Source organism: Nansenia antarctica, assembly GCF_963989245.1.
Source record: "Nansenia antarctica genome assembly, chromosome: 12".
Classification (NCBI taxonomy): domain Eukaryota; kingdom Metazoa; phylum Chordata; class Actinopteri; order Argentiniformes; family Microstomatidae; genus Nansenia; species Nansenia antarctica.
The window spans coordinates 18,135,899-18,151,255 of NC_137682.1; the positions used below are offsets into that span (position 1 = coordinate 18,135,899).

General features: G+C 44.3%; 1 protein-coding gene across 1 annotated transcript in view; it reads right to left on the bottom strand.

The window, feature by feature from the left end:
* The window catches only part of ncoa2 (nuclear receptor coactivator 2), a 69,818-nt gene extending 55,710 nt beyond the window's left edge, over positions 1–14,108 (bottom strand). Inside the window, exon 1 of the mRNA XM_080542701.1 lies at positions 14,024–14,108. The gene's annotated coding sequence lies outside the window, so the exon portion shown is untranslated. The remainder of the gene's footprint in view (positions 1–14,023) is intronic.
* Positions 14,109–15,357: the final 1,249 nt, after the last annotated feature.

Here is a 15,357-nt window from a genome sequence, read left to right on the forward strand (position 1 = left end):
CTGCACATTCACATGAATCAAAACTCACACACACACTAGGGTTGGGGGGTTTCACGGTTTAACTGTGAACTGAGGTTTTAGAAAATAGCAATGTTTTTTGTCAAAACCGCCAAAAATTGCTATATCGTAGCGGACGCTACTGGGAGACCCTAATAATTCACCAGTATGTTTCTATGGTGGAATTGGGCGAGGGCTGGCCTTTTAAGGCTGAGTCACAGTTGTGACGTATGGGGGTGTCACGCAGATGTTTTGATCATAGTATAATGGATATCTATGGTTTTGACTTATGCTAGTTTGCTAAAACAAAACTTTGATTAAAACTCTGACACTGTGTTTTCACTGGACGTCTCTGTATCCTTTGTTCTCTCAGACTGCGACAGTATTGATCCTGACTCGTAATTTTTTTTCAACCATGGCGAACGCAGTCTCTCAAAAATGTCTAGCCAGGGTCGTGAGTATTCTCAAAGATCCTCCTCAGTGTTTCCCATACAGCCTACATAGTCTAATTTGTCCCGACACTCATTACGAACCAAAAGGATTAGAGATGCTCCGATCTGATCGGCGCCGATCGATATCGGCCGATATGCCCTTGATCGGTTTTGATCGGAGTTCTCAAAACGGCCGATCAAACACGGCCGATCAGTTTACATAGAGAAATGGCGTCGCCAGTCTGGCAATATTACACAGTGTCGGAAAGAGACAACAAATATGCAGTTTGTAATGTCTGCTCAAAAGAAATTCCTCGCGGAGGAACGCACGCAAGGACTTTCAATACCACGAATATCATACGGCGTTCGTCGATTCGCTCCGAGAGCGCCGAAGCGCACACTGGGCTCAACGTCATAAAGGGACCGAGTGCTTTGATTGGACGAGAGGCGTTCCACGAGTGCTGGTCAGAGTTCCAGCGCGACTTCACGAGCGTAGTGTAGGTAGTGTTCAGCGACGTCATGTGACCCCGCGAGCAGGAAGTCACTAAGCTAGGCTAAGGCCCATAGCAACAACAACTATTAGCGCGCAAGTTTTAGGTCTTCCTCTGTGCACCTTGCACAAGTGTAGATAGCGAGTGACTTTTCAGCATAGCAGGACATATTTTAGATGATAAGAGGAACAGGCTGAGTGCCAAAAACGCTGAGATGCTTGTATTTCTCAAGGCTAATCTGCCAGTGATGCTGCTTAATCAGAAGTAAGGTTTGAGTCTGAAATCTCCTTAGGTGCAATGTTTAGTTTTTTTGTTTTATTGATTATTGCCGACTTGCTGTCTTATCTCCTCCTAAATATGACTTGAAACTGACTGACTTGAAACAGTATTTTATATTTGGCTATAGCCTGTTTATGTTGCAGTTTAGTTTGGGTATGTTTATTGTTCCTCAGGAAAGCTACAGTATAAGCTCCAAGTTCTCTAAGAGCCCCTAGTTCCTCTCATTCGAGTGGAATGTTGCACATGATGTGACAGTGTACATTTTATTTATTATGATTTTTATTTTCACATTTTATTTGTTTTTCCTGAAGTAAGCTACAGGTGGTTGTGAATTCAATAAAACAGATGGTTGTCAATTCATGATACTTTCTCATCTCCTAATTTCATTTGAATACTTAATATACAATGTCAATGGTGTTAACAATAATTAAAAACATAAATAATGCTACACAATAAATAGAATGCTTCAATTGCCATTTTCGACGCTGTGATCGGTGATATCGGATCGGCAGATCACTGATTCCAGTGATCGGTGATCGGCACCAAAAACCCTGATCGGAGCATCTCTAAAAAGGATCTTTAGCGCTGTTTGTATTTATTTAGGCAATTATCAGCTCTGCTCATGGAAAGTGTTCGAGCAGGTTCGCAGAAAGGAGAGGGCTTAATCATTTGAACTTCGCGGCTCAGTCAAAGCCCTACAACAACGTGATTTTGAATCCCACAGTTTAACTGAAAATCATGGTTTCATTTGGGGACGGTTTCCCGGTATCAAAACATGAAAACCGGCCAAGCCTAACACACACACACACACACACGAATCGAAATCAAAATTCAGACAGCCGAAAGCAGTAGCTAATGCTCTGCTTCTGATCGCATCTGGCCTGTTAAAGCAACAGGCTTGTATTGAAGCAGCCAGTGGGGAGAAGAAGGGTCTGAAAGGTTTTCTGCTCCATTGAAACAGCGTGCTCGCCGGTAATAAGTGGGGAGCATGTTTTGGGGATGACTCAACTCCAGCATTGCCTGATTAGGTCCACCGCTGCTCTTCTCCTGGTACACATAATTGAACCAGACAAAGCAAAGTGAGATACTCTCCTCTCTCTCGCCAATGTTCCCTGTACCCACCAACACTTAGGCTATACATAAATAGTCCTGCAGACCCTTGTCTAGACCCCTGTCTAGCCAGGTGAGACACAGAGAAAAGAGGATGTTTTCCTCCCTTAGCTAAAGTCACTGTCATCTGTACACTGGTGTTGAGTTTGATGGCCACAGATACCACTTCATATTTGGTTCTTCGTTAACAATTGCGTCTATTGCACTTGGTGCTTATTGTGTTATTGTTGTGTCCTGAAAGTTGCAAAGTAAGCATTTCATCGTACAATTAAAATCCTGCATCCCGTGCGTACAATCAATAAACGTTGACTTGGCTTGGTTGTCAGAGTACTACTTGCTCCCCTGGCTAACGTCAGCTAGATTCGACGGCATGCCGCAGCTTCCAGACTTGTCAAACACGGTGATGGTCTAAATTTAGAGCAGTTGGTCATGCAGCCTGGTTAGAGTTTTGTAAACAAACCACAATGTCAGGATTATTACTGGAACCCCATTTCCTGTTCAATGACCTCAGAAAGAAAACAACCAAAACATTGAGCAGAGATGTAGGAGCAGGGCTCCATTTAACCAACCCAACATAATGTTCTGCACTATTTCACAAATAAGAACAAGAAATAGAACTAGAAAATCTCCTGTCCATGACGCACACAAGCCAACGGATGCGTTTAATGTCTGAATGGTAGCCCTAGCCCAATAACAACAAATTGGGGGGTACATCTCTGAAGTAAAATGACAATTTCCTTTCTCCATGCACTAATATCAAATAATTTAACATAGAATATTCTAGACCAATGGATTAGCCGGATGTTCCATTCCTGATGTTGTTCACATTAGTAAAGGTGCAGGAGAGGAGACTAAGAGAGCAGGACATGGCCCAATATACCTAGCCATGTCTGCACCAGTCTGTGGTCAGAGACCAGAGAGGCTACCTCAGCTCCTGTAGGCCACTACAGCGCCAGTCTCTGTGGCTGCAGTGAACCGCCATGGCTGCTGCCTCCCCTCTCTACCGCGCGCTGCAATGGTTTTGCTCTGCTGCCAGGTTAGACCAAGCCAGGGCTGTTTTGACGACCCATAATTCCAGGTGCCAAAACCACAGGCCTCTGGAGTAAAGAGAAAAGTGAGGGCTTTTGTGTGTGTTTGTGTGTGAATTATGAGTCACATACTACTGTTTGAAACATGACTTTTACTAATGAGGCCAATGTGTATTGTATCAATCATTCAAAACATCCATTAGAGAACACACTGCCTAACTTGATGCTTCGACACAGAGTTAAGCCTTTGTGCAGTACAACAGTGTGCCGTAAAAATAACCAAAGCACCAAGCAGTCGTAAAGACATCAGTTCACAGCAAAGTATAGTTTCAGCGAGCTAATCCACTGTGCGCCCCCCCCCCCTCCACCTTCTCTGGCCCTGCACAGCCTTAAGGACGATCCATGCTTCATCGACAACAACGCAACCAGTCTGCGTAGGTTCGTGAAGATCGAGCGACTGTTGCAGAGGAGGTTGCACAGGCGGTCAGGCACCTTTCTCGATTTCCTCAGTGAGAGACCGGCCGCGTAGATGTTGCACACCACTGATTGGTTGGTTAGTGAACGGAGGCGGAGCTAATGTAGTTCTATTGGCTGGAAATCAGACGTAGGATACTTTCTTCGTCAGGCTCTCCAGGCTGGAAGTTTTCAGAAAGCACTGGGAGACAAACTATCCTGAGGTAAATACAGGGAGCCTTTTGAATACTAGCTAGATTTGTTTGCTAACTAGCCACTTCTGCTACCCTAGTTTGACTGCAGCTGTTCTCCACCATTAATTATGTAATCGGTAATATGGAAGCCAAATGTGTGTTCTGATCTAGAGAACATGACACCACTGCGCACAAGCTGCGCGTAGGCTACACAGGAGTATGGATTACAGAGTGCTTGCGACAGTGTTGCGCAGCACAAACTGCCTACTAGTCATCGCACAAGAGATGCAGAAACATGTAGAGGCCTTTAAAAGGAGGCGTCATATCTGCCGGCTAGTTACCAACCCGTGGACAGACACTAGATCAGTCAATCTGCAGCAGGAAGGAACCGTGTCGTTGGGAGAGCTGGGAAGGGCCGTCTCATATCTGGGGGGGGATGACAGGAACGACAGGAAACCCACTAGGAGGGCAGTCAGAGGTCATTGGTTTGGAGAGTTCTTGGTTTTGTCGACATGATGTCACCACTCTAACTGAACCGAACAGAAGACGATAGTTTGACAGTGTCTTGGTGATTGAGCCGTTGGATGAACTATGCCTCCTTCACTGATGTTTTCTTACGTCTGTTCAAAAGGAACAACTGGCTGGCCTTAAAGACGCACCGGTCTGACTCAAAGCAGGTGGAGTCTGACAATCGCTGATGACGAGAGTTATGCTCCCTCTCTCTCTCTCTCTCTCTCTCTCTTACCCTTTATCACACAGACACACCTCTCTACTAGAGTGAGTGTACATAGCGTGTGAGTCAGAGGAAGGAGTCTAGATGAACACTGTCAAGTCAGCATGAACAAGAGAGAGAGAGAGAGAGAGAGAGAGAGAGAGAGAGCGCTTATGACTTTTGCAGTCCCACCTGGTATCGTGGTGGTCAGAGTCGTGACCCTCTCACAGTGCGAGGAGGAAAGCCTGAAACTGAATCCTCACATTCCTCCGGCTTTATGACGTGGGGGAGAACCGCCGCTGTTTTCCTCCTGGCAGCTCTACCTCAAACTCAACTTCAACTCAACCCTACAGCCAGCAGCACACTGCAACCTGGTCTCACTGACTGACACACACATACCCACACACACACACACGTAAAAGACACACACACACACACACACACACACACACACACACGTAAAAGACAAACAGCCAGGCGGCTTCCTGAAGCCCGAGCTCTCTGTGCCAAGGATTACACCCTGGGAGCGTTGCCAACCACATGCTAGCATCCTCAGTGGTGGCCAGGGCCACAGGCAGACAGCGGTGGGGGGCACACTGGACGCCACTATGTATCAATAGTAAAAGGAACATTTGTCTCCATGACTTAACAGCAAGTTATTAGTTGTCTAAAACAGTCAGGAAATAGAAACAACATTTTAGCAAATAATAATCATTTTAAAAAGCCCTTTAACGGACCAGGAAGTAATAGTGGGGAATGATGAACGTCCTACAACCTCCCATAGTGCTTTGCACCTCCCAGCCAGCAATGGAGGCACATCTTAGCTGAGATACACATCAGTAAACCACAAGTGATGGATGTATGCGCTAGCGTGGTGCTTATGGGTGTTAACAAACCAGGCAGTAGCTAATACGGGAACAGTAAACCTCACTCCTCCCTAAAATTCCTTGTAGTTTTCAAAACCAACATTTACCCCCCTAATCACTCAGGGTAAAATCCTCAAACTAGCAAAACACCTAGCTTTTGATCTAAAGAACGCATTCGGAATCTGTTTTCACTTGCCCAAATGTTTGTAAGGTGATCCGAAAAGAAGAAAAAAAAGAAAAGACATTTGAAGGGAAGTATCCCTTTAAGAGAGAGGCTTCCATCCTTGATCTCCCCCCCTATGCTATATGAAAACAGACGACGGCTTTGAAGCAAGCTGGCTAATGTATCAGTGAAGTTAAGCCACTACCTTTACTGAAGCCGCATAAGGAGAGGCGGCGGCAGCAGCAGCAGTCGTGCTTTAGCTCAGGCACGTGACCTTCATAGCCATCTCGCTGCAAGTCAACCTGAGGTGAGGGCACCTTCTTAGCAAACGAACGAGACGACAACAACATAATATCATCTGCCCTGGAGAAATCAATATGCACTTTACTGTGGCTGACCTGAGTGGGGGGGGGGAGGGGGGGAGCCTTGGCCACCCTGTCAGTTTCAAGATCAACACATCAATGGTTAGTGCAGCCTCCCTGTATGTGTGTTAGCATTACTGTACCACAAACCCCTGGCAATAATACTACTAATAATAGTTAACTGCACTGCCACAAAAGGTTCCTGGTTCAGAGCCCACTGACTTTCTCCTCGACTGAAGAAAAAAAAATAAACACTTGGGACGCCGGCAATGTGACGTCGGTAATGCATTGCCTCCCCTGCCGTAGATCTCATACCTCTGGCGAAATGCACACCCCCACTCGGATGAAATGAATCCAAGATGAGGTAGTGTAGGCAGTTGGAACACAACAGCTTAAGCAACCCTTGCCTCTGTGCTAACCTGGGAGGAGAGACCCAACCAGTGTATTGACAAATGGCGCAGGCTGATTCTGGGTGAGTTTACAGGCTTTATTCTCTCTGAGCTAGCACACACATACATGCCCATAGCCGCTGAGGTAAACAGGGAGACCCCCCCACACACACACACACACAAACACACACCCCCGCCACTACTGACAGATGGGTTGGCTGATTCCGGGTCAGTTACAGTACAAGGACAAGCGTGTCTGATTGGAGGCAGAGAGGAAGTGGAGCCCCAGCCTCTTCTCCTCTCTTCTCTTCTACCCTTCCCTCTCTCTCCCCCCCCCCCTCATCTCTTCTCCCACCTGCTCTCCTTTCTTTCCTATCCTCGTCTCCTCTCCAGTGTGAAACCCGGTCATTACCCCCACAGCTCATCCCTCACGCCCACCGAGGGCCTGTCACACGGTTGTTACCATGACAACACACACAGACACGGCGCGAGCACAGCGAGACAAGGCTGAGAGAAGAAGAAGAAGGGGAGGGGTTTAGTGTGCCTGCCTAATGTAAATAATACACCATGGGCTACTGTCAGACAACACGCGAGAGCAACCACAACAGCACAACAAACAGCCTACCTGTTTAAACCATAGCATTTACCCATATTGTTTACGTATCAAGTGTAACATGACAGTGTTTTAGACTGTTTAGACTGAGTTATATGAATACTATTTTCCAAATCTACATTTACTTTCAATCATATATTGAGTTGCACTCAATTATAGTGTGGGGGGGGGGGGGGGGGTATAAAATAGGAGTAAATTAGCTGAATCATTAGGGGCCAAATCAATTTCAATCACTGAAGTGTGTACGGCCAGGGGGCCTACTTTCCTCTGATCAGGGTTCATTCTGCCTCTCTTTACCAAAGGCCTCAGCAGGCAGCAGGAGCTCAAGAGTCGGAACATTGGGTCTTTGTGTGGAATGTATAGATTTGAGCAGCGGCAAGTTGCAACATCATTTTCGGAGCTCCAGATTTCCTCTAACTGCTGCTGACTGGTGTCATTTGACACCACCCACTTAAAGGGCCCGGGGCCCACGAGCCTCCCTGAGAGAGAGACTGGGGGGTATGGTCATGTTCAGTATATAAACTGGGGGGTATGGTCATGTTCAGTAGCACACACGGCTAATCACTGCCGACAGGAATGTCATCATTTTCCAGCCTGGCTCCAGTGAGTCCAAGTGGTGCTAAGACTTTTTTCCCCCCCTCTAACCAGCAACGCTGCAGAGAGACTACAGAAATAGGCCGTGTGTGTCTTGATGGTACCACAGTAGCAGTATGATCCAACACGGCCAGCCCACCGAAGTCTTGAATGATGTGTGACTGTGAAGTGCCATATGTTATCCCTGGTGTGTTTGCTTTTCTAAGCTCCATGCAGGATACATTTAACAAATCTACGTCTGACACCAACAACGCTGCCTGCTGCAATTACAATCAAGACAATCTCCTACTAATATGGAAGCAATCTTCTGGCAAATGAAATGGTCCCTGAGAGCAATTAGCCGATTTAGGCTAATTAGATGGGTTTCAATGGGCACAAAGAGTTTTAATTTGTTGAACACAGGCAGGGAGGCACCGTTATGAACAATTAATTGAAAAACAAATACAGTCAGGCACCATTGTGGTATAATAGCGATAACACGGTTAAGAGAGCAAAGGTCACATGATTAGAGTGTCACTCTGACATGATGTAACACAGCAATCAATGACAGGGGAAAGGTCATCTATTACAGGATGGATCTAAGAACACGAGAGATCGAGGGAGGGAGAGAGAAGGGGGGAAAGTAGAGAAGAGCAAATAGCAGAAAGCAAGAGAGACAGCAAGAGGGAGAACATCAGAGTGACAGAAGCAGGAGAGAACGGGAGGGACAGTGAGAAAATGACAGAGATAAATGTGAGAGGAAAGGGGGTGGGGGAGTGAGAGAGACCAGAAGAAGAGAAGAGAGCACGAGTGAGAGAGATTGTCCCAGTCATGTGATGAGCTCAGCAGTACTTTGTCACACAGGCCTGTTGCTAGCATTCGGTCGCTAGGCACTCAACACCACACTCACTGGACCCAGGTAATCACTCTCTCTAACACACATAAAATGTAGTGCTGGACAAATGCAACATTCTGATTTACTGGACATTAGAGAAATCTACCCACAGTATGGCAAAAAAACTAAACAATAGAAATTATCCTGTGAAGTGGTAATAAAAGAAACGTCATGTTCATATACCAGCAATATGGCATTGTTCAATACTATTTAAGCAACACTTAAAATAGTAAATAGTTTAGCTACAATGTTAATTGAAAATAGCCCCTCTGTGCTCTGCAGTGATTTTGCTGCCATCAAGACTTTGAGGGGCATTAAAAATATTCAAGACAGGTGTTTGAAATGAACCATAAGATGTAACCATAAGCTTCAGTTTGAGAATCTGACAAGGCGATTCAGGCGTCCTTGTCATAGTTTTCTGATAATGATCACAGTTCATTGTCTTACAACAGATAGTTTTTTGTCTCCCTGATCAACTGGCCGACAACAATTTTATATATCAGCTTTTCATTACTTAAAGGCCAAAAGCTGGTATTTGCCAGCTAACGGAAACCCTGACACGCACGCACATACTCTTGAATAAATACACTCATGATACAAAACACATCTGGATACACAACATTCATAAAGAATAGAATTTCGGTTTACACAACACATTTGATTAAAACAAGCTAATTTAAAGAAAGAAAGACAAATGTACACAAGCTAATACAAACCATTTTAAACTGCTACACTGTAGTCGATGTAGGCTAACTGGGTGCCTCTGTAGCATAATTGAAACCAGCCCCCCTAATCTCAAAAGGGCTGCCGCGGGGCTCATTAGAATACTCCCCACCATGTCCTCAACTAGTGCTCTCTACATGAACATAATAAGGTCACAAAGAGAGGAAATCGCTCCTTGAGCTATCCTAGCTCTCACACAGACACGTTGACATGCACCCAGAAACAGGCACGTTGACACCCAACACACACACACACACACAGTCACACACACACACACACACACACACACACACACACACACACACAATCCTATCTAATGCAAAACCCACAGCCTGGATCTACATTACTCCGACCACATAGTGTAGTGTGTGTGGGGCGGAGGGTTGAGTTCTCCTCTATCTTAAACCACAAAGGGATACTAACAGCCTCAAGCAGTGTGGAAGAGGAACATTACAGCCAAACCAAGGCCATTCAGTGATGAGTGTTTTGGTCTATAAATAGATAATAACACACAGGACATTCACCAGTCATCACCACATGGAATTAAATTAAACAAAACAATTACCTATACACTTCTACGCTAAAGGGTGCCTTGTATTTGCTTTTTCCAATCACAAACACATAATAGACTGATGGTCGTGAGCAGAGCTTGAAAAAGAAGGGGGGGGGTGAGAGTTAGCATACTTAGGCCTAATTAAGAGGTAGCCTACTTCATGATTTTCTTGCATCGCCCGTCGAAACTCCACACCTGCCTCAGTCGTTCCCCAGTTCAATTAGATTTGAGCCCTTCTCTGACTGACTGCCTAACATGGAACATCTAGCCACGCACATTCAGCCAGCCAAGCTCAGTGTCTGCGATGTGACAGGAGCCCTGCGCACCGCCAGGTGGAGGGTGTCACAGAAACTGCTCGACTGGTTCCACAGGGTGCGTTCCACAGGGTTACGGGAGAGAGGAGGGTTGATACACATCAGAGTGACACCAGCTGTCTGGCTGTATAGTCCTGGATCAGCCAAGCAGCAACACTTGGGAGAGAATGCACTCACTAAAGGGCACAAAAAGGCAACTCAGACTTTCAAAAACCCAAACACAGCATTACATCACTGCTGAGAAGACATCAGTGAGCGTGAGAGCTGAAGTGTGGTTAAAGAAAAACCTCCATTCATTGAAAACCTCTGCTGCACGAGGTCTGCTCGAATAGTTATGATTCTGAATGTCAAAAAACTCACTTAACAACATAACAACACCCAGCAGCGGTTGCTATTCTGACCCTATATACTGCCCTTTGACTTTACCTGGGCATAACATCTCCATTTAGGCTACTAAACATCCAAGGACAGTGTTATTCCAGCAAGGACTTTTTTTTACTGTAAAGAGATTAAGACGCATACTAAATAATGAACAAGAGAACTGAGATCAAGCTTGTATGTATTCTAATGATAGTTTAGGTGACACATGCTGACGTATAATTTACAATGTTGTTACCACATAGTGTATTCAGCAGCATATATATGAAGAGGAATTGCATCATTGTAAATACATTGCCTGGGGGGTCAGGGGTCAGATTGGGCTACTTTTGGTCACACTGGCAACCACTGCTTGCTACGTTCTTGCAGCTCACGTGAACACAGGTTCTTCCATCAGCGCTCGCCTGCTGCTTCGATTGCAGACTCAAGTTAACGTGCGTGCAGAAAGATGCCACGGCAGCTTTTAGACCGGTTGGGCTGGACATTGTCATTTCCGTCTGTCAACCGTGGTAGCAAATTATGTGCATACATTACAACATTGTATCTGGTAGCCTACTGGACTGGGTTGCACCAATTTGGCGTAAGTCATTATACATGCATTTAGTAGTTACTAAACCTCTACTTGTTACTAGCAAGTTTCAAACTAGTTGTTTACTAATTTCGGTTGCACCACGCCAATCTTTTGTCAATCTTAGCTAGTAAATACTCCGTTTTTTTTGGTAACTGTTTTTTGTTTCTCTACTGTAACATAACCAGGTACATTAATAATAATAATAATTAATAATAATTACAATTTACAATACAAATACAACAATTGGGGGTCCCTCAAAAAAAATGTGGGCGCGCTGCGCTCGCACAAGATCAACCACCAAAGCCCTCATTCTGACCCAGGAAAAACCCTGGTATGTACTGTATAACATGATAGCCATCTATGAGCAATGCACTGTATATAAGATGATGACCACGGGTCTTTCTGCTGCTGACCAAGGGGCTGAGTCCTGTTGATGGGGCCCATTTTTCTTTTAGAGTCTGTAGGCTACTGTATTTGTTTATTAAGATTTCATAAATATGATATATTGTCAGATATTTTTTTTCTTGTTTTATAAAATGTTAATTATTTTCATTTCTTGTGCTGGTTTATTATGAACAACATGTAAAATTGCAGGAAACTAGCACAAATAATTGGGTGGGAGAGAGGGGCCGCCGCTGCCAAAACGTGCACAGTTTTGGGTCGCTCCACCGCCAAAAAAATCTCACTCCAAACTTTTGGTGAAACTTGGCAGCCCTGAGGTTCTATCTCCGTTTAGGGTAGTTCAGAGATATTGAGCGTCAAAGTTTTTTACATTCCATTATGTTCTGTGAGATGGAACCTTTGTATTTTATGAATTACTAACAAAACAAAACAAAAGTGTTAAAAATAACACCACACAGGCGTTCTTGCAGCTCGCGTGAACACAGGTTCTTCCATCAGCGCTCGCCTGCCGCTTCGATTGCAGACTCAAGTTAACGTGCGTGCAGAAAGATGCCACGGCAGCTTTTAGACCGGTTGGGCTGGACATTGTCATTTCCGTCTGGCAACCGTGGTAGCAAATTATGTGCATACATTACAACATTGTATCTGGTAGCCTACTGGACTGGGTTGCACCAATTTGGCGTAAGTCATTATACATGCAGGCATTTAGTAGTTACTAAACCCCTAGTTGTTACTAGCAAGTTTCAAACTAGTTGTTTACTAATTTCGGTTGCACCACGCCAATCTTTTGTCAATCTTAGCTAGTAAATACTCCGGTTTTTTTGGTAACTGTTTTTTGTTTCTCTACTGTAACATAACCAGGTACATTAATAATAATAATAATTAATAATAATTACAATTTACAATACAAATACAACAATTGGGGGTTCCTCAAAAAAATGTGGGCGCGCTGCGCTCGCACAAGATCAACCACCAAAGCCCTCATTCTGACCCAGGAAAAACCCTGGTATGTACTGTATAACATGATAGCCATCTATGAGCAATGCACTGTATATAAGATGATGACCACGGGTCTTTCTGCTGCTGACCAAGGGGCTGAGTCCTGTTGATGGGGCCCATTTTTCTTTTAGAGTCTGTAGGCTACTGTATTTGTTTATTAAGATTTCATAAATATGATATATTGTCAGATTTTTTTTCTTGTTTTATAAAATCTTAATTATTTTCATTTCTTGTGCTGGTTTATTATGAACAACATGTAAAATTGCAGGAAACTAGCACAAATAATTGAGTGGGAGAGAGGGGCCGCCGCTGCCAAAACGTGCATAGTTTTGGGTCGCTCCACCGCCCAAAAAATCTCACTCCAAACTTTTGGTGAAACTTGGCAGCCCTGAGGTTCTATCTCCGTTTAGGGTAGTTCAGAGATATTGAGCGTCAACGTTTTTTACATTCCATTATGTTCTGTGAGATGGAACCTTTGTATTTTATGAATTACTAACAAAACAAAACAAAAGTGTTAAAAATAACACCACACAGGCAATAATAAATAATTAATTTATTATTAATTAATAATAAATAATATTTATTTATTATTAAATAAATATATTTATTTAATAATAAACACCTAATGGATCAGAATATGTAAAAAAACAAAATGTTGACGAAAATTTAGATTAGAACCGTATAATTCTAACGTCACGAGCTCTCGTACTTAGAACGTTCTGAACACTCCATCAGGATTGGTCCACGGATCGATCAGAACGTCACGAGACTGACACCGCGAGACGCCAAAGGAACTCAACATAATGTTACTTTAGGTTCTATTCACAACCAGCCAGAGTGTTGCATTACAACTTTGCCATAACATACATTGTAGCAGCAACCATGATGGCACTGAAAAGAAAGCTGACTCACTAAACTCTCAACATAGGAAGCAGAACGTAAACAACGTTGTTTATTTGGGTGAGGGTGCGAGAAGGGAAGATTTACAAAAACATCAGCGATACTATATCATAACATTTAAAAAGTCCACTCGAAACAGAGTTACGAGCCTTAAATAGGGGGTCTTCTCTGAAAACATTCACTGACTCTCGATGTTCCAGTGTGGTGGCTAAGCTAGCTTTAGCTTGTGCTAGGTGGCGAGAAAGAATCGGTGAACTTCAGTCACTGACATGCACGCACTGACTCTGGAAAACACACAAGTATCGCAGGTGCATGGAATATAATAATATCGGAAGGCAAAGCATATCTTGACCCCCCCTGCCATGTTAGTACGCGAGTAGCGAATTCGGGGCAACACGGGGCAAACCTAGAATAATCTGAATTTACCAACAACTCGCAACAAGCAAAAATGTCTCGAGCTCTCCCTGCGCAGACAGGCAGCGCGAGCGAGCTTTGCTTAGCACAGTGGCACTGACACACACAACCGAGATTGAATCCCTCTTACAAAACTAGGGCACGCATTTTCCACCTCCAACATCCAAAACACCGCAGACTACTACTAATGAAAACCCTTACATGCGTACTTACGATCGCAAACTTTCTGAAGTGCAGTCACTGGATTAAATCCTGGTTTGTTAAAAGCAGCTCTGACCTTCGGATCGTTGGAACAGCCTTACTGCTAGCTGACTGTGCACACGCCGCCATGTTCCTCCCTCCTCCTCCTGCTTCCCCTGTAAACCCCCAACGCTGCTGACTGGCTGCTTGTTTATCTGGCTAGCAGATCCTCCCCCACACACACATGCACGCATCACGATGGTGGGCACCAGCAGTGGATCGACTCAGTTAGGGGGGTCTCCAGGCTCCAGCAACCTTGCGGCGCAGTAACCTCAAACTGATGACATGAGTAGCTTATGCATTATCATCATATGAGAACCCGGTGATTTAGCAAGAGGATACTAACTAGATTAGAACAAAACATAATAGCTACTGAATATACATTTAGTGACTTCAAAAGGCGTATAACCTCAAAGTGATGGTGGGCACCAGCAGTGGATCTACTCTCAGTTAGGGGGGTCTCCACTCTCCAGCAACCTTGCGGCGAGGAGTAACCTCAAAGTGATGACATGAGTAGCTTATGCATTAGTGCATTATCATGAGATAGCAGGTGATTTAGCAAGAGGATACTAACTAGATTATAACAAAAAATAATAGCTACTGAATATACATTTTAGTGACTTCAAAAGGCGTATAACCTCAAAGTGATGACATGAGGAGTAGCTTATGCATTATCATGAGAACCGAGAAGATTTAGCAGAGGATACTAATTAGATTAGAACCAAAAAATAGCTACTGAATATACATTTTAGTGACTTCAAAAGGTGTATAACCTACTTTACCCTGCCTCAATAGACAGGTATGATGTATGGCCTGCTGCCATAACATCATATTTTCTGCTGAAATCATATTCAAATAGTATGTTGTATCAATGCATTGAATGCGTAGGAATGTCCAATAGGTTAAGCCTGATAGTGGTTTTTAAATATGTAAAATTGCACCATGGGGTAAGAATGCATATTCACAATGACCATTGCTGCGATTAGATAAAGCGATGAGCAAAGCAGAAAGACCAGGCAGGCAGAGCATTCTGGAGCCTGACTCAGGCCTAGTGCCAGAGAGGACCGACTGACATGGTCTCAGAGTGCCTCTGTTAGGCAGGGTCCTGCTCCCTTTCTTTCTTTCTCTCTCTCTCTCTCTCTCTCTCTCTCTCTCTCTCTCTCTCTCTCTCTCTCTCTCTCTCTATCTCTTTGTATCACTCTCTATGTCTCACTCTCTTGCTCGTTCTCTCTTTCTCTCTCTCTCTCTCTCTCTCTCTCTCTCTCTCTCTCACACACACACACACACACACTGCAAATCCAGTGGCA